At 41.9% G+C, this 17,413-nt stretch overlaps 1 protein-coding gene across 1 annotated transcript in view; it reads left to right on the forward strand.

Moving 5' to 3' along the window:
• Positions 1 to 1,869: 1,869 nt before the first annotated feature.
• aadac (arylacetamide deacetylase) overlaps positions 1,870 to 17,413 on the forward strand; it is a 40,848-nt gene continuing 25,304 nt past the window's right edge. Inside the window, exons 1-3 of the mRNA XM_061878220.1 lie at positions 1,870 to 1,888; positions 2,270 to 2,380; positions 13,613 to 13,699. The gene's annotated coding sequence lies outside the window, so the exon portion shown is untranslated. The remainder of the gene's footprint in view (positions 1,889 to 2,269; positions 2,381 to 13,612; positions 13,700 to 17,413) is intronic.

Consider the following 17,413-nt stretch of genomic DNA (forward strand, 5'->3'; position numbering starts at 1 on the left):
TCTTCCACTCGGTTTCTTTCTTTATATTTTTAAATCGCCCGCTTGAAAATTCCTTCTTCTCTTCACCGGCTCCCTTGTCCTCTTTTGTGATGTCTGTTGTGATTTCCCTTCCTGATTCGATGACCCGCCCTATCTTGCCTCTGATTGGCCTGTTCGTAAAATTTTGCCCAATCGTGACTCATCGTAGTAAACCCACCAATCATTGTGGATTTTCTCATCCGTACACCAACCAATCATCATGGATTTATTCTGTACAGTGTATGTCACGGCCAGGACTCATTCCAATGTGCCCTCATCCTTGCGCTTTGCTTTTCGCACCTCAGGACACGCCCCCTGCAGCAGCCGCCAGCTGCAATCATTCACCTGCAATCAGCGCACCTGCCTGTAATGCCTTCATAAGCCTGCTCATCCTGCCATCTCGCACCAGAATATAGTCTTCTGCACCCGTTCCTGTGTTGGGAAGCTGTGCGTCTGATCATCTTTTCATCACCTTGCTTCCCAGACTGCCCTTTTGGATTCTTGACCTCCCGCTTGGAAACGGATCCTGTCTCTTCTCACCTGCCCCGGATCATCTGCCTGCCCCACGGACTTCCTTGTTCCTTCCTGTCCTTCAACATTTACGGTAACACTCGACAGCTAATCTACACACAAGTCCTTAGTTAGTATAGTTAGTATTGTTTGGTTATATATATATATATATATATATATATATATATATATATATATATATATATATATATATAAATTATAAAAACATAGAGCTATATTAAATCCCCTGGTGTCTGTTGCCGTCATCTCCCCTCCTAATCATAACAGTTTATTCACCTGCCCCTGGATTTGCAGTCCACTTCTTTTTCGTTTCTCTTTCTCTTTTCTCTCTCTCTTCTTTTGTAGCTTGTAGCTAAGCTTCCCGCTACACAGGGCTAAAAATAGCTAAGCTACGGAAATCTCCACATGTTTACAAAGTAGCAAAGCTACTGGGAAATGTAGTTAAGCTACATAGCTTTGCTACATGTAGCGAGCTACCGCCCAACACCGCTTATTGTTGCTTGATGGCGTTTTTTCTGGTATTAAGCTAGGGGAATCTGCTTTTTTTCCCCTCCTCTTCCCCCCTTGTTTGTGTTTTTTTAACCTAATCCACCACAGTTCTGCTCACCCTGTGTAATGTACAGTATGTCTGCTCTTGTGTCCTGGGCATGACGTTAAAGTGCATCCAGCAGTGGAGGCTCCTCTATGGGGGTCTTGGGGCACTAGGAGGTTAACCCCTTTACTACTGTTACCCCAGGTGGTCCTTGGCAAAGACCTAGTACCTGACTGCCCCCTAGCCAGGGATACGGTGAAGACCTCAACGGTGGAGCAGGTTGATATAAGAACTCCTGCAACGGCTGCGATGGCGGGAGAAGGCACCCCCACATCCATGTGGGCCCCGTTATGGGGAAATATCAACCCAGGACCACAACGGTGGAACAGGCAGAGGATGATTGCTAACTCTATGGGTCGTCACAATGGCTCGGATGGCGGATGAAGGCTGCAGCAAAAAAGGGTCCCCGGTTGTCTTGGACTCCATGGCACTGGACCTTGACCTGGATCTATCAAGGATGGTGTGGTGAGTGTCTTTGCAGCAGTCTCCCCATGTTAAACTAAGTCACGCACAGGCATCCTCCATAAAGGGCTACCTCCCTACCAGGAGGATCGTCATACTCGCTTCCAGTGACCGCCGATGATGAAGGTGATGATGTATGCTCTTGAACGGGTTTGTACCGAAAATAAAATGTTGCTGTATTTGAAGTGCAATGCCAATGAAGTTCCATTCCATTCTTTTCCAGAATAAAATGGAGAGAAGGCTGATGTTTGCACTCGAGGTCCCGCCTCAGAACGCCAAAGGAAGGTACCGTAACACACAGAACACAACAAGATCTTCTCAGAGGACAATACTATCGAAAGAAAACCTGGATATATTTTAGAGTACAACTTGATTCGCAGTCTTAGAGCTGTGTTCGACAAAGGGTTTTTGTAGTCTAATCAGTTTGGTTAGATTTCGCCCACAGTCAACAAGCGGCAAACACTATGGCGTTGTTTTTAAAAAATGTTTTTTAAAGTACAGTTCATAAGGATGCCCACAAATAAGCAGATTGTGACGATATGTAGTACTATACACTGGTCACTAGGTGACAGTCATGTCAGATAGATGCGGATACAGTGCTGTTTTGGGGTTGTCTGGCGAACATTCCTGTTTTAAGTTGAAAGTCCAATCCTCCTCTCGTTTCAGCCCTCATGTGTACATTGTGCCGCTAGGGGTGCATGTCTGATGTCTGATGCAAGGACTGTTCAACACCTTTCTTACGCCACCACTCTGAAGACCGATGAGCATTGTCAGCAGGTTTGTTGACATTCAAAAGGGTGAAACTAAAAAGACAAACAATATAGTCAACATGTACATATATTATGCAAATGTATTCATATATATGCTGTAAAGCGACCTTACAAGGCATGAGAAGGTAAACAAAGGTAAATTTGTACAATGACACCATTTTAGAAGTCATCGCAAATTATTGCTAATGAGCACGACAAAGATCTCATACATCACAAATCATAAATTTAGTTCCACAAATTTTAGACAAAAAACAAGTTTGAAAGTTCAATATAAGATACATAGCTTCGATGCAACCTTAAACAAAAGATATATGCAGTATTTCTTTGAAAATTAACCACCATAAAGTACGTGCTGGCACCGTAGATTTCTCTGCTTGTCCTTAGCAACTTCCGGTCAATAAAGTTTGATTCAAAATACACACTTCTTAACGATGTAGTAACTGCCCTGACCACAAGATGGCAACAAATACACATGTAATAATGTTAAATTAAGTGACAAGCAATAAGCACAACACACTTCAACAACAAGAGTTGACAACTTTTAGTTGTAACAGAATAGTCGTCGTCTTCCCCCGTCTTGTTGCCAGAGTATATCTTCTCAGCCCAGAGTACATCCTCCCAGCCCAGAGTACATCCTCCCAGCCCAGAGTACATCCTCTCAGCCCAGAGTATATCCTCCCAGCCCAGAGTACATCCTCTCAGCCCAGAGTACATCCTCTCAGCCCAGAGTATATCCTCCCAGCCCAGAGTACATCCTCCCAGCCCAGAGTATATCCTCCCAGCCCAGAGTATATCCTCCCAGCCCAGAGTACATCCTCTCAGCCCAGAGTATATCCTCCCAGCCCAGAGTACATCCTCTCAGCCCAGAGTATATCTTCTCAGCCCAGAGTATATCCTCCCAGCCCAGAGTATATCCTCCCAGCCCAGAGTATATCCTCCCAGCCCAGAGTACATCCTCTCAGCCCAGAGTATATCCTCCCAGCCCAGAGTATATCCTCCCAGCCCAGAGTACATCCTCTCAGCCCAGAGTATATCTTCTCAGCCCAGAGTATATCTTCTCAGCCCAGAGTATATCCTCCCAGCCCAGAGTATATCCTCCCAGCCCAGAGTATATCCTCCCAGCCCAGAGTATATCCTCCCAGCCCAGAGTACATCCTCCCAGCCCAGAGTACATCCTCTCAGCCCAGAGTACATCCTCCCAGCCCAGAGTACATCCTCCCAGCCCAGAGTACATCCTCCCAGCCCAGAGTACATCCTCCCAGCCCAGAGTACATCCTCTCAGCCCAGAGTATATCCTCCCAGCCCAGAGTACATCCTCTCAGCCCAGAGTACATCCTCTCAGCCCAGAGTACATCCTCCCAGCCCAGAGTATATCCTCCCAGCCCAGAGTACATCCTCTCAGCCCAGAGTATATCCTCCCAGCCCAGAGTACATCCTCTCAGCCCAGAGTACATCCTCCCAGCCCAGAGTATATCCTCCCAGCCCAGAGTACATCCTCCCAGCCCAGAGTACATCCTCCCAGCGTCTACCTCCGCCCGTCTTCCAAGACTCGTCCAAGTCACTAAGTCTTGCCTTGCTTTATTCCTTGATGGATTTGTACCCTCTGAAGAAGAGTGATTTTGATTTGCTGTTTGTATCTTTTTGTCTCCTCCTCTTCATGAGCGATTTTCTTTTTGTGTAGCTAATCATATCATAGATTGTTGTTTTTTTGTTATTAGATCAGTGTAGATTGTGATATTGCCATTTTACCTCCCTCGGGAGGGATTTTCTGTTTATTGATTTGAGTTAGTGCGTCTGCCTCACAATACCAAGGTCCTGAGTAGTCCTGGGTTCAATCCCAGGCTCGGGATCTTTCTGTGTGGAGTTTGCATGTTCTCCCCGTGACTGTGTGGGTTCTACTCCAGCTTCCTCCCACCTCCAAAGACATGCACCTGGGGATAGGCCCCTCCCACCCCCAAAAACGTGCACCTGGTTATAGGTTGGTTGGCAACACTAAATGGTCCCTAGTGTGTGAATGTTGTCTATCTATCTGTGTTGGACCTGTGATGAGGTGGCAACTTGTCCAGGGTGTACCCCGCCTTCTGCCCAAATGCAGCTGAGACAGGCTTCAGCGACCCCAAAAGGGACAAGCGGTAGGAAATGGATGGCTGGATGGATGATTTGCGGCCTGTGCTACATTTCTTCTGATTGTTACTGTAGTGTATCGAGTCTAGAGTTCATGGCCAGTTGTTCATTCAGTCTGTCTGAAGAGACTTCCTAGAAACTGCAGAACAAAAACCTGCGTCAATCGTTCCGTCTGCAAATGAGTCCTCATTCTTGCCAAGAGAAAGTAGAAAAAGGTAATGTGACTCTTCCGAAAGTTAGTAAACACAACGTACAATGAATACGGTCTTTCATCGAAGAGAACAAAACACACATCTCACTTTGTCCACCGCAAAGATAAAATCTAAAAGACCTCGACAATAAACGCGGTGGAGATTGAATCGTTTGGTGAGGAACTATGATCAGTCTGATCTGGCAGAGCACCAAGAAGACGACCGAACTTGACTTGAAGAAGTAAAAGTTGTAACAAGGTTTTCATAGGCCAACCTGTGGAAGGATCACTATCAATCAATCAATCAATCAATCAATCAATCAATCAATGTTCATTCATATAGCCCTAAATCACAAGTGTCTCAAAGGGCTGCATAAGCCACAACGAAATCCGTGAATCAGCGCCCACACTAGGGCAAGGAAAAACTCACAACCCAGTAGGACGTCGTCGAGAATGACTTTAGGGGAGACCGGATCAAATAGATGTCGAGTGGGTCTGACATAATATTGTGAGAGTCCAGTCCATAGTGGATCTAACATAATAGTGTGAGAGTCCAGTCCATAGTGGATCTAACATAATAGTGAGCGTCCAGTCCATAGTGGATCTAACATAATAGTGTGAGAGTCCAGTCCATAGTGGATCTAACATAATAGTGTGAGAGTCCAGTCCATAGTGGATCTAACATAATAGTGAGAGTCCAGTCCATAGTGGATCTAACATAATAGTGAGAGTCCAGTCCATAGTGGATCTAACATAATATTGTGAGAGTCCAGACCATAGTGGATCTAACATGATAGTGAGAGTCCAGTCCATAGTGGATCTAACATAATAGTGTGAGAGTCCAGTCCATAGTGGATCTAACATAATAGTGTGAGAGTCCAGTCCATAGTGGATCTAACATAATAGTGTGAGAGTCCAGTCCATAGTGGATCTAACATAATGGTGTCAGAGTCCAGTCCATTGTGGATCTAACATAATAGTGAGAGTCCAGTCCATAGTGGATCTAACATAATAGTGTGAGAGTCCAGTCCATAGTGGATGTAACATAATAGTGTGAGAGTCCAGTCCATAGTGGATCTAACATAATAGTGTCAGAGTCCAGTCCATTGTGGATCTAACATAATAGTGTGAGAGTCCAGTCCATAGTGGATCTAACATAATATTGTGAGAGTCCAGTCCATAGTGGATCTAACATAATAGTGTCAGAGTCCAGTCCATTGTGGATCTAACATAATAGTGTGAGAGTCCAGTCCATAGTGGATCTAACATAATATTGTGAGAGTCCAGTCCATAGTGGATCTAACATAATAGTGTCAGAGTCCAATCCATTGTGGATCTAACATAATAGTGTGAGAGTCCAGTCCAGTCCATAGTGGATCTAACATAATATTGTGAGAGTCCAGTCCATAGTGGATCTAACATAATATTGTGAGAGTCCAGTCCATAGTGGATCTAACATAATAGTGTGAGAGTCCAGTCCATAGTGGATCTAACATAATAGTGTGAGAGTCCAGTCCATAGTGGATCTAACATAATAGTGAGAGTCCAGTCCATAGTGGATCTAACATAATAGTGTGAGAGTCCAGTCCATAGTGGATCTAACATAATAGTGTGAGAGTCCAGTCCATAGTGGATCTAACATAATAGTGTGAGAGTCCAGTCCATAGTGGATCTAACATAAGAGTGTGAGAGTCCAGTCCATAGTGGATCTAACATAATGGTGTCAGAGTCCAGTCCATTGTGGATCTAACATAATAGTGAGAGTCCAGTCCATAGTGGATGTAACATAATAGTGTGAGAGTCCAGTCCATAGTGGATGTAACATAATAGTGTGAGAGTCCAGTCCATAGTGGATCTAACATAATAGTGTGAGAGTCCAGTCCATAGTGGATCTAACATAAGAGTGTGAGAGTCCAGTCCATAGTGGATCTAACATAATGGTGTGAGAGTCCAGTCCATAGTGGATCTAACATAATAGTGTGAGAGTCCAGTCCATAGTGGATCTAACATAATAGTGTGAGAGTCCAGTCCATAGTGGATCTAACATAAGAGTGTGAGAGTCCAGTCCATAGTGGATCTAACATAATGGTGTCAGAGTCCAGTCCATTGTGGATCTAACATAATAGTGAGAGTCCAGTCCATAGTGGATCTAACATAATAGTGTGAGAGTCCAGTCCATAGTGGATCTAACATAATAGTGTGAGAGTCCAGTCCATAGTGGATCTAACATAATAGTGAGAGTCCAGTCCATAGTGGATCTAACATAATAGTGTGAGAGTCCAGTCCATAGTGGATCTAACATAATAGTGTGAGAGTCCAGTCCATAGTGGATCTAACATAATAGTGTGAGAGTCCAGTCCATAGTGGATCTAACATAATAGTGAGAGTCCAGTCCATAGTGGATCTAACATAATAGTGAGAGTCCAGTCCATAGTGGATCTAACATAATAGTGAGAGTCCAGTCCATAGTGGGGCCAGCAGGAGACCATCCCGAGCGGAGAAGGGTCAGCAGCAAAGATGCACAGGCGAGCGGTCCACCCCAGGTCCCGACCCTGGACGGCCAGCACTTCATCCATGGCCATCGGACCTGTGATCCCCCCCCCCCCCCCCCCCCGCCCCCCCCTCCACAAGGGAGAGGGGGGCAAAAGAGAAATGTAAAGAAATGGCAGATCAACTGGTCCAAAAAGGGAGTTTATTTAAAGGCTAGAGTATACAAATGAGTTTTAAGATGGGACTTAAATGCTTCTACTGAGGTAGCATCTCTTACTGTTACTGCTAGAACATTCCAGAGTACTGGAGCCCCAATAGAAAACGCTCTATAGCCTGCAGACTTTTTTGGGCTCTGGGAATCACTAATAAGCCGGAGTTCTTTGAAGGCAGCACTACTGTTGCCAGGGTGGAACAGTCAGGCAGGCCGATTCCACTGCGAGGTTGATAACACAAATCAAGACTCCATAGAAATGCATTTTTGAATAGTCGTCTATTTCAAGACACCCACACACACATCCATTATTTTCTAAATAGCTGACAAAACATGTGAGCAGCAAGATCATTGTGTCTTGCCCACTGTGGCAGTATCAGGTTCTGGGTCCTGAGGGCCAGGGAGCCGTGGTTTAATGAAGGGAAACATGGCTTCCAAATTGTTCTGGGACATTCTGAAACAGAAACTGGGCCGTGTAGCAGTTTTCCAATATCATAATGGGCTCAAACATCCCCGAGATAACAAGCGCCTTGTTGAGGCAGCTTAAGGTGATGGCGTGACCAAGTTAATCTCCAGACCAGAACCCAACTAAGCACCTGTGGGGCTTCTCAAGCAGGCCAAAGGTGGAGGTGATCCACCCGCCCCACCAGTGTCAGCTTCTAGGACTGGGACTGGACTCCAGTCATGAAGTATAAAACTCTGGTGGATTCCAGACCCGGGAGGATTAAGGCAGTTCTAGATAACAATGGAACTAACACTAAATATTGACACTTTAGACATAGATGTGTTCAATGTGAGGTTTCACTTTTTGTCTCCAGCTGTTTGGACAATAATGTCTTATGTTCAGTGGACAATAAATATAGTCGTGGTCAAAAGTTGTAAAGAACATGATGTCATGGCTGTCTGGACTTTCGAAACATTTCTACAACTCTTATTTGTTTGTGATGTAGTGATTGGAGCACATACTTGTTGCTCACAACAAACATTCATCAAGTTTGCTTCTTTTATGAATTTATTATGTCTCTACTGAAAATGTGAGCAATCAAAAGTATACATACAGCAATGTTCATATTTGCTTACATGTCCCTTGGCAAGTTTACCTGCAATAAGGTGCTTTTGGTAGCCATCCACAAGCTTCTGTGCACATTTTTCACCACAAAATTGCTGCAGTTCAGTTGAATGTGTTGCTTTTCTGACATGGACTTGTTTCTTCAGCATTGCCCACACCTTTAAGTCAGGACTTTGGGAAGGCCATTCTAAAAGCTTCATTCTAGCCTGATTTAGCCATTCCTTGACCACTTTTGAGGTGTGTTTGGGGTCATTGTCCTGTTGGAACACCCAACTGTGTCCAAGACCCAACCTCCCCCCTGATGATTTTAGCTTGTCCTGAACAATTTGGAGCTAATCCTCCTTTTTCATTGTCCCATTTAAAGCAGCAGTTCCATTGGCAGCAAAACAGGCCCAGAGCATAATACTACCACCATCATGCTTGACGGTGGGAATGGTGTTCCTGGGTTTAAAGGCCTCAACTTTTCTCCTCCAAACATATTGCTGGGTATTGTGGCCAAACAGCTCACTTTTTGTTTCATCTGACATCACATGGACAAAGATAAGACCTTCTGGAAGAAAGTTCTGTGGTCAGATGAAACAAAAATGGAGTTGTTTGGCCACAATACCCAGCAATATTCCTCCCGCCAAGCATGGTGGTGGTAGTACCTTTTCTCCTCTAAACATATTATTTGGTATTGTGGCCAAACAGCTTCATTTTTGTTTCATCTGACCACAGAAACTTCCTCCATAAGTTATCTTTGTATGCATGTATACTTTTGAGCCAACATATTTGCTCACATTTTCAGTAGAGACATAATAAATTCATAAAAGAAGCAAACTTGATGAATGTTTGTTGTGAGCAACAAGTATGTGCTCCAATCACTACATCACAAACAAATAAGAAATGATTGGAAAGTCAAGACAGACATGACATCATCTTCTTTACAAGTGTACCTACACTTTTGACCACCACTGTCTATAAGACTGAACACTGACTAACATAAATTATACCCAAGCTTCATTTATTTTGTATTTTATTTTCAGAAAATAATGTATTGCTTGCTCAAATGTGAGGAATATATTCATGTTTGGGGAAAAAAATTAAGGGATTGTAGTACAGTATTTTTCACATATTTTACTAAAAATATGTCAGTTTTTTTACTCTTAATTTAGTATGATGAAACACATGATGATAAATCAGTGTATGTGCTTTTTAAAATGAAGTATGTCTCCAAAATAAACCCCCATAGAGCCAAGTCAATGTGTACTATGCGCTCATGTTCCAGTCAAAGTCAAGGAGAGCCCTAGAGTCCATTAGTTTCTAGTGTATGAACGGTAAGACTCGGCAAATGATCGCAATAAATATGAAGCTGTCCTCCGTCATTTGTAAAGAGCTTGGTCTAGTACAGACGGCATTTCTTCACGCTGAAAGCCCTGCTTTCTGACGGCCACTTGAAATTCACCTGGTACGCTCAAATTGCCCTGAAGAAGCTTCCATCTCATATTCCCAGCTCATGTTAAGAGAGGAGGAGCGACCAGGCAGGTTGCCAGAGCTTATGAAAGACTTTAATGCATACTAAATATTGAATAAACGTAAATAAAAGTCCACAGACACCGGAGCCAGTGGGAGTTGCACGATTTTGCCCGTAAAATCCAATGAATAACCATTCAAAAACTGCAAACAATATCCCATTTATATTTTGTGACTTGAATATTAACCAAGTATTAGTGATATTGTTATTATAAGTACTAACGCAGACAAACTATTCACAGCGGCGCCGTGATCACTACCGTGTGTCCCTATGTTTACATCATCGTGTGGTCTGCTGCTTCCTCGCTTCCCTGCTCCCTGGAAGTTTATTCTAGATCAGGGGTAGGGAACCTATGGCTCTAGAGCCAGATGTGGCTCTTTTGATGACTGCATCTGGCTCTCAGATAAATCTTAGCTGACATTGCTTAACATGATAAGTAATGAATAATTCCGCTGATAATCAGTGTTTAAAATAACGTTCAAAAGATAAGACATTCTCAGGCATTTTAATCCATCCATCTATTTTTTATCGCACCTGTTCAAGAAGTCGCATTCATCGTGAGAAGTATTATATTTATTATTGGTTAGCTTTAGAATAAGTGAATTATATTGTGAAGTGAATTATATACAGTATATATAGCACTTTTTCTCGAGTGACTCAAAGCGCTTTACATAGCGAAACCCAATATCTAAGTTACTTTTAAAGCAGTGTGGGTGGCACTGGGAGCAGGTGGGTAAAGTGTCTTGCCCAAGGACACGACGGCAATGACTAGGATGGCGGAAGCAGGGATTGAACCTGGAACCCTCAAGTTGCTGGTTTGGCCACTCTACCATCCAAGATGTACCGCCCCAATAACAACGTTATTAAAAAGAATAAAAGACTTATTATTCTCTAAAAATGTTAGTCTTACTTACAAATGCACGCATTTAGTTATATTCAGTGTTAAAAAATATTATATGGCTCTCACGGAAATACATTTTAAAATATTTGGCTTTCATGGCTCTCTCAGCCAAAAAGGTTCCCGACCCCTGTTCTAGATCATGAATCATGCATCTCACCTGGGAAGAAATCGCTGAGGAGGTATTCCGAAAAGTTGGTACACTTTGACAGACATTTAGGACCCATTAAAAGGCGTTTCTTTGTGAGGATTGTGAGACATTCTTCACCTAAATGGGACTGTATGAACATCCTAGCAGTCTGCATCCTATAGACAGCAGACCTCGTACAGTAAGTGATGTTTTATTATGTTTGTTGGCTCTCCTGAAGTCTGGAGTGAGTAATAATCAATCAAGAGTTGGGAAAAAAAGCAAACATTGTGATGCGTTTTTGAAATTATGTGTGTCACGTATGCTTAAAATGAGCAAAATACGTAAATAATAAATGTTATTATTAATGCGCCCGTTACTATATTACATTTATATTCGTATCATGTTTATAAAACCTCAGTGAAAGTGTTTTAATTTTTTAAGGGCTTCATAGGGTTAACCTTTGATCACATTTGTTTAAAATTTAGAATGCATAAATAAAATAACATCCATCGTCATGTCTTTCATTATGATTGTGAATATGCAAAATGTGTTAAAAAAGTGCAGTTCCCCTTTCAAACGGCACGTAAGTTGCAGAGTCAGGACTGTGTTTTTCAACCACTGGGAGATGATCTAGTTTCACCTATTTGGGGTAAAAATAGTTTTTTGCAAACCAGTAATTATAGTCTGCAAATGATGTGTTGTTGTTGAGTGTCGGCAGAGTAACCGTGTAATACTCTTCCATATCAGTAGGTGGCAGCCTGTAGCTAATTGCTTTGTAGATGTCAGAAACAGCGGGAGGCAGTGTGCAGGTAAAAAGGTGTCTAATGCTTAAACCAAAAATAAACAAAAGGTGAGTGCCCTTAAGAAAAGGCATTGAAGCTTAGGGAAGGCTACGTAAAACAAAACTAAAACTGAACTGGCTACAAAGTAAAAAAACAGAATGCTGGACGACAGCAAAGACTTACTGTGGAGCAAAGACAGCGATGTACATCCAAACATGACGTGACAATCAACAATGTCCCCACAAAGGAGGACAAAAACAACTGAAATATTCTTGACTGCTAAAACAAAGTAGATGCGGGGAATATCGCTCAAAAGAAGACATGAAACTGCTACAGGAAAATACATAAAAAAGAGGAAAAGCCACCAAAATAGAAGCGCAAGACAAGAAGTAAAAGACTACACACAAGAAAAGAACAAAAAAGTGCAAATAAGTCAGTGTGTGATGTGACAGGTGGTGACAGTACACCTACTTTGAGACAAGAGCTATAGTCATGCATGCTTGCTTATGCTTTAAAGTCATATCCAACAATTGTGACGATGACTCTTTTACTGTCAACTGAGTTTGTTTTTTTAATGATTTCTGTCCATCTTACATGAGCTTGGACCCAGTGAAGCCGATGCCGTTTCTGGGTGTTGTTGATAAATGGCTCTGGCTTTGCATAGTAGAGTTTTCACTTGCACTTACAGATGTAGCGGCCAACTGTAGTTACTGACAGTGGTTTTATGAAATGTTCCTGAGATCATGTCGTGATATCCTTTACACACTGATGTCGCTGATTTTTTTCAACCCCAAAAAATTTGCCTTGGCTCAAAAAAGGCTGAGAAACATTGTTCTAACGCATGCGCGGTAAATGTATCAGAGTCGTGTAACAAAGTTGTGTGAGCACAGAGCCGTTGTCCATACCTTCTCAAATGTAACATAAGCACCAAAACTTTGATAACTAAAGTAAGAAACACTACTGAATTCAAGAAAGAGTTACATTAAAACATAGCCTCCTCTCCTTTATACCTTGCCGCTCATTGCCGTTAATTAAGAGTCTTCAACAAAAGGTAAAAGTGATGTTAAATGTTAATCATAGATTTTAATGATCATTTATTCGCAGGAGGCAGTGTGCAGGTAAAAAGGTGTCTAATGTTTAAACCGAAAATAATCAAAAGGTGAGTGCCCTTAAGAAAAGTAATTGAAGTTTAGGGAAGGCTATGCAGAACAAAACTAAAACTGAACTGGCGACAAAGTAAACAAAAACAGAATGCTGGACGACAGCAAAGACTTACTGTGGAGCAAAGATGGCGAGTGATGTTAAATGTTGATTATCAATTTTAGTTAGCATTTCTATTTCTGTATAGCTATAAATTATTGCCTTAATCATGTTTAAACGCAGATAAATCTTGCTATTTCTTTTGACCTCATGCTCCTTTACCTTGACCGCGGATGCTTACCTGAATGGTCACCTGCTGGTTTTACGAGCAGATGAGCATGTTATGATATGATAAATGGGTCCAAAAACTATTTGATATAGTTGTTATGAAATACTTTTTGGTCCCATTTGCTTTTGACAAAATAAATCAAGTATTGTGAGTGTATCTTACCTTTCTGTATTTGTATCTGAAGCAGCAATAGCTATCCTCTGTCATGATCTGCTACTTGGATCATGTCATGTTCTGTTTCTGTATTGTATATTTTTAATATTTTGTCTTCCTTAGTTCCTGGTGACACTTCCTGTTTTGTTCTGTTGTCATAGTTACGTATTTGTGTCACCTGCCTTTTGTTTTTGATGCGCACCTGCCTCCTAACTACTGTCCTTATAAGCCTGCCTTTTCCGTTACTCAGGGTCGCAGTCTACTGTGACGCTTTGCTGGCATGGTGGTGTGGTTTTGTTCTCTCGAATGATGCAGTCAGATTGGACACAGCGTGAAGGTAAGAAATGAAGATTTATTATCACTAAGAAAATAGAATAGGAAAAAAAAACACTTGCACAAGGCAGTAAAGACAAAACAAACAGAACTGGCATGGGAGCTAGAAGGAAGAAAAAGCGCTAGCATGTGAGCTAGGGACAAGTAAAAAGAGGAATAGCATGGAAGCTAAAGAAAACAAAAAGTTTTTACCACAAGCGGGGATAGCAAAGTCACCTATTGCATCCAATAGCAAACTAGACTGCGAGACCAAGTAACGGAAAAGGCAGGCTTATATAAGGACAGTAATTAGGAGGCAGGTGCGCGTCAAAAACTAAAAGCAGGTGACACAAATACGTAACCATGACAACAGAAGAAAACAGGAAGTGCCACCAGGAACTAAGGAAGACAAAATACTAACAAGATAAGATACAGAAAAAGAACCAAACCAGAATATGACATGATCCAAGTAGCGGATCATGACATCCTCCATGAAAACATACTTTGTATGATCGAAGTATTTCATCTTGAATACAGTAAATAATCCGACATATTGGCAGACACATTCATTTAATTTAATTTCATTCCAAGAAATTAAACAATATTTTTGCATCTGACAAAAAACACCCACAAATGCTGGCTTACTCTAATAAAAATGGCATGTTTGTAATAAATTAAGTTAAAAAAAGATAGAGAAGAAAAAAATGCTAGCTTCCGCAGTAGAGACCTGTGTCTGCTAGCTTGAGCGCCCCCACTTCTCCCAGTGTGGCCAGTCAGAGTACTGCTGAGGCATTCAACTGCGAGTTGACAATATATCGCCCCCTACCTTGAGGCAGAGGTACTTGCTGCCTCAAGACCTGCTTTTTCCACATGGCACTCAGCATGCGCTCACACGCACACGCCCAATACACACTGTGTGTAGCCGTGGAGGCACTGCCTGTGTCTGCCTCACTTCTCATCTGCTGCATTGTTTTGATCAAGAAACATGAAATTTCCGTGATTTTGACAATGAAATGACCAAAATATACAGGAACCACACCAAAATCACATAGAAAGCGTAAACCAAAAGAGAACTATTAAAACCTATTTTATTACTTCGTTTTGGAACCTCTCATGGTTACGCCACCTGGTGGCAGGTGAGGCACTGCCTCACTTGCCTCCCCTGACAGCACATCACTGACCCCGACCTAACTGTAGGTAACACTGTTAGCAGGTTTTGAACAAATAAATAACGTGCATTTAAAATAGGATTGTGTACATTCTGAGGATAAAATCCCAGCAGGCACAAGACATTGAAACAACGTCGAGAACTTGTTGAATTAAGTCCTGAAGTTGAGAAACTCAAACCTGACGCTGGAAAAACATGCTTGTGTTGACCTTTAATCAATGACTGGTTCTGACCTTGACTCGACTAGTGAATTTTGGTCATTCTCCAAACAACATTTTACAACACAATTCTAACGTTGAAAGAACATTGTCTCTGATGTTTATTCAACATCAGGTTGTGAGGTCGAGTGAACATTGACATTTGGTTATTTCCCAACCAACAACATGGATCCAACGTTAGACACCAACGTCGTCTCAAATCACAAATACAACTATTTTTGCAACCTTTTTTTCAAAGTCAGTTTTATAGCACAGGTGTCAATCAATTACAAATCATGGATAAATCAACGTTTTTATCAACGTTTTGTGCCTGCTGGGATTGTGTTTGTTTCCAAATATTGTCTTTTTTAAGAAGTGAATTAAAATACACACAAGCAATTTACTGCGATTAATTATAATTAATGATTAATCAACATACAAAAGTGTAAATAATGTGTTTTAAAAATATACAATTTTAAAAGCACTGTACTTTGAACTTTCTCTATACAAAATGTTTTGTGTTAATCATTTTGGGGTTTCGGGAACAGATTAATTAGATCAAGCCTGGGGAATTATTTTGACTGCGGGGGCAAATTTAGAGAAAAAAACGTGTCCTATTTTTAGGAAGACTAATACAAAACCTCACAATAATGTCTGATTGAAAGCTAAAAACATTATGACAGACCGCCTTGAAAAACGGAATGGAATGTTTAATTCTTTTTACTGAATGAGACAGCCAGAATGTACATGAAAATAAAGAATGCTACAATATTAACTATGAAGGATAAAACACTGAATATGAACATCACACCCCCTCTCCATCCACATATTTTACAATCAAGCGAAACGCAACAAAAATGCAACAAACAGTAAAATATGAACACAAAAGGTAGAAAAATATATAGATAGTTTGTATTCTATTTTAGTTACTTTATTGAGTTTACAATTGAGTTTTGCACTTGTTTTGTTTATTATTATTTCTTCATTGTATGTAAATGTTGCATATTATAAATCAAGGTTTATAAAATAGAAATAGAATTTTATATATACACTATATTGCCAAAAGTATTTGTCCAGCCATCCAAGTGATGAGAACCAGGTGTCCTAATCCCAGGTGTATCAAATCCAGCACTTAGGCATGGAGACTGTTTCTACAAACATTTGTGAAAGAATGGGCCGCTGTCAGTGATTTCCAGCGTGGAACTGTCATAGGATGCCACTTGTGCAACAAATCCAGTCCTGAAATGTCCTCGCTCCTAAATATTCCAAAGTCAACTTTATTATAAGAAAAGTGAAGAGTTTGGGAACAACAGCAACTCAGCCAGCAAGTGGTAGGCCAGGTAAACTGACAGAGAGGTCAGCATAGTGCAAAGACTTTCTGCACAGTCACTTGCTACACAGCTCCAAACTTCCAATTAGCCCACGTACAGTACGCAGAGAGCTTCATGGAATGGGTTTCCATGGCCGAGCAGCTGCATCTAAGCCATACATCAGCAAGTCCAATGCAAAGCGTGGGATGCAGTGGTGTAAAGGACATCACCACTGGACTCTAGAGCAGTGGAGACGCCTTCTCTGGACTGTTGAATCACACTTTTCCATCTGGCAATCTGATGGACCAGTTTGGAGGTTGCCCGGAGAATGCTACATTTCGGACTGCATTGTGCCTAATGTGAAATTTGCTGGAGGAGGCATCATGGTGTGGGGTTGTTTTTCAGGAGTTGAACTTGGCCCCTTAGTTCCAGTGAAAGGAACTTTAAAGGCTCCAGAATACCAAAACATTTTGGACAATTCCATGCTCCCAACCATGTGGCAACAGTTTGGAGCGGGCCCCTTCCTCTTCCAACATGACTGTGCACCAGTGCACAAAGTAAGGCCCATAAAGACATGGATGACAGAATCTGGTGTGGATGAACTTGACTGGCCTGCACAGAGTCCTGACCTGAACCTATTAGAACACCTTTGGGATGAATTAGAACGGAGACTAAGAGCCAGGCCTTCTCGTGTGTGACCTCACCAATGCGCTTTTGGAAGAATGGTGGAAAAATTGCTATAAACTAGGCTGACCATATTCTGAAATCCCAAATAGAGGACACATACTTGCCAAAGGGGGGGTGGTAACGGGATGAGGTAGGAGGTAGCGAGAGGGGGGGTGGTGTATATTGTAGCATCCCAGAAGAGTTAGTGCTGCAAGGGATTCTGTGTATTTGTTCTGTTGTGTTACGGTGTGTATGTTCTCCCAAAATTCTTGTCTGATGCGGGTTGACAGTGTGGCGCATATTTGAAACAGTATTGAAGTTGTTTATACGGCCACCCTCAGTGTGACCTGTACGGCTGTTGACCAAGTATGCGTTGCATTCACTTGGGTGTGTTAAAA

Source organism: Nerophis ophidion, linkage group LG18, assembly GCF_033978795.1.
Source record: "Nerophis ophidion isolate RoL-2023_Sa linkage group LG18, RoL_Noph_v1.0, whole genome shotgun sequence".
Classification (NCBI taxonomy): domain Eukaryota; kingdom Metazoa; phylum Chordata; class Actinopteri; order Syngnathiformes; family Syngnathidae; genus Nerophis; species Nerophis ophidion.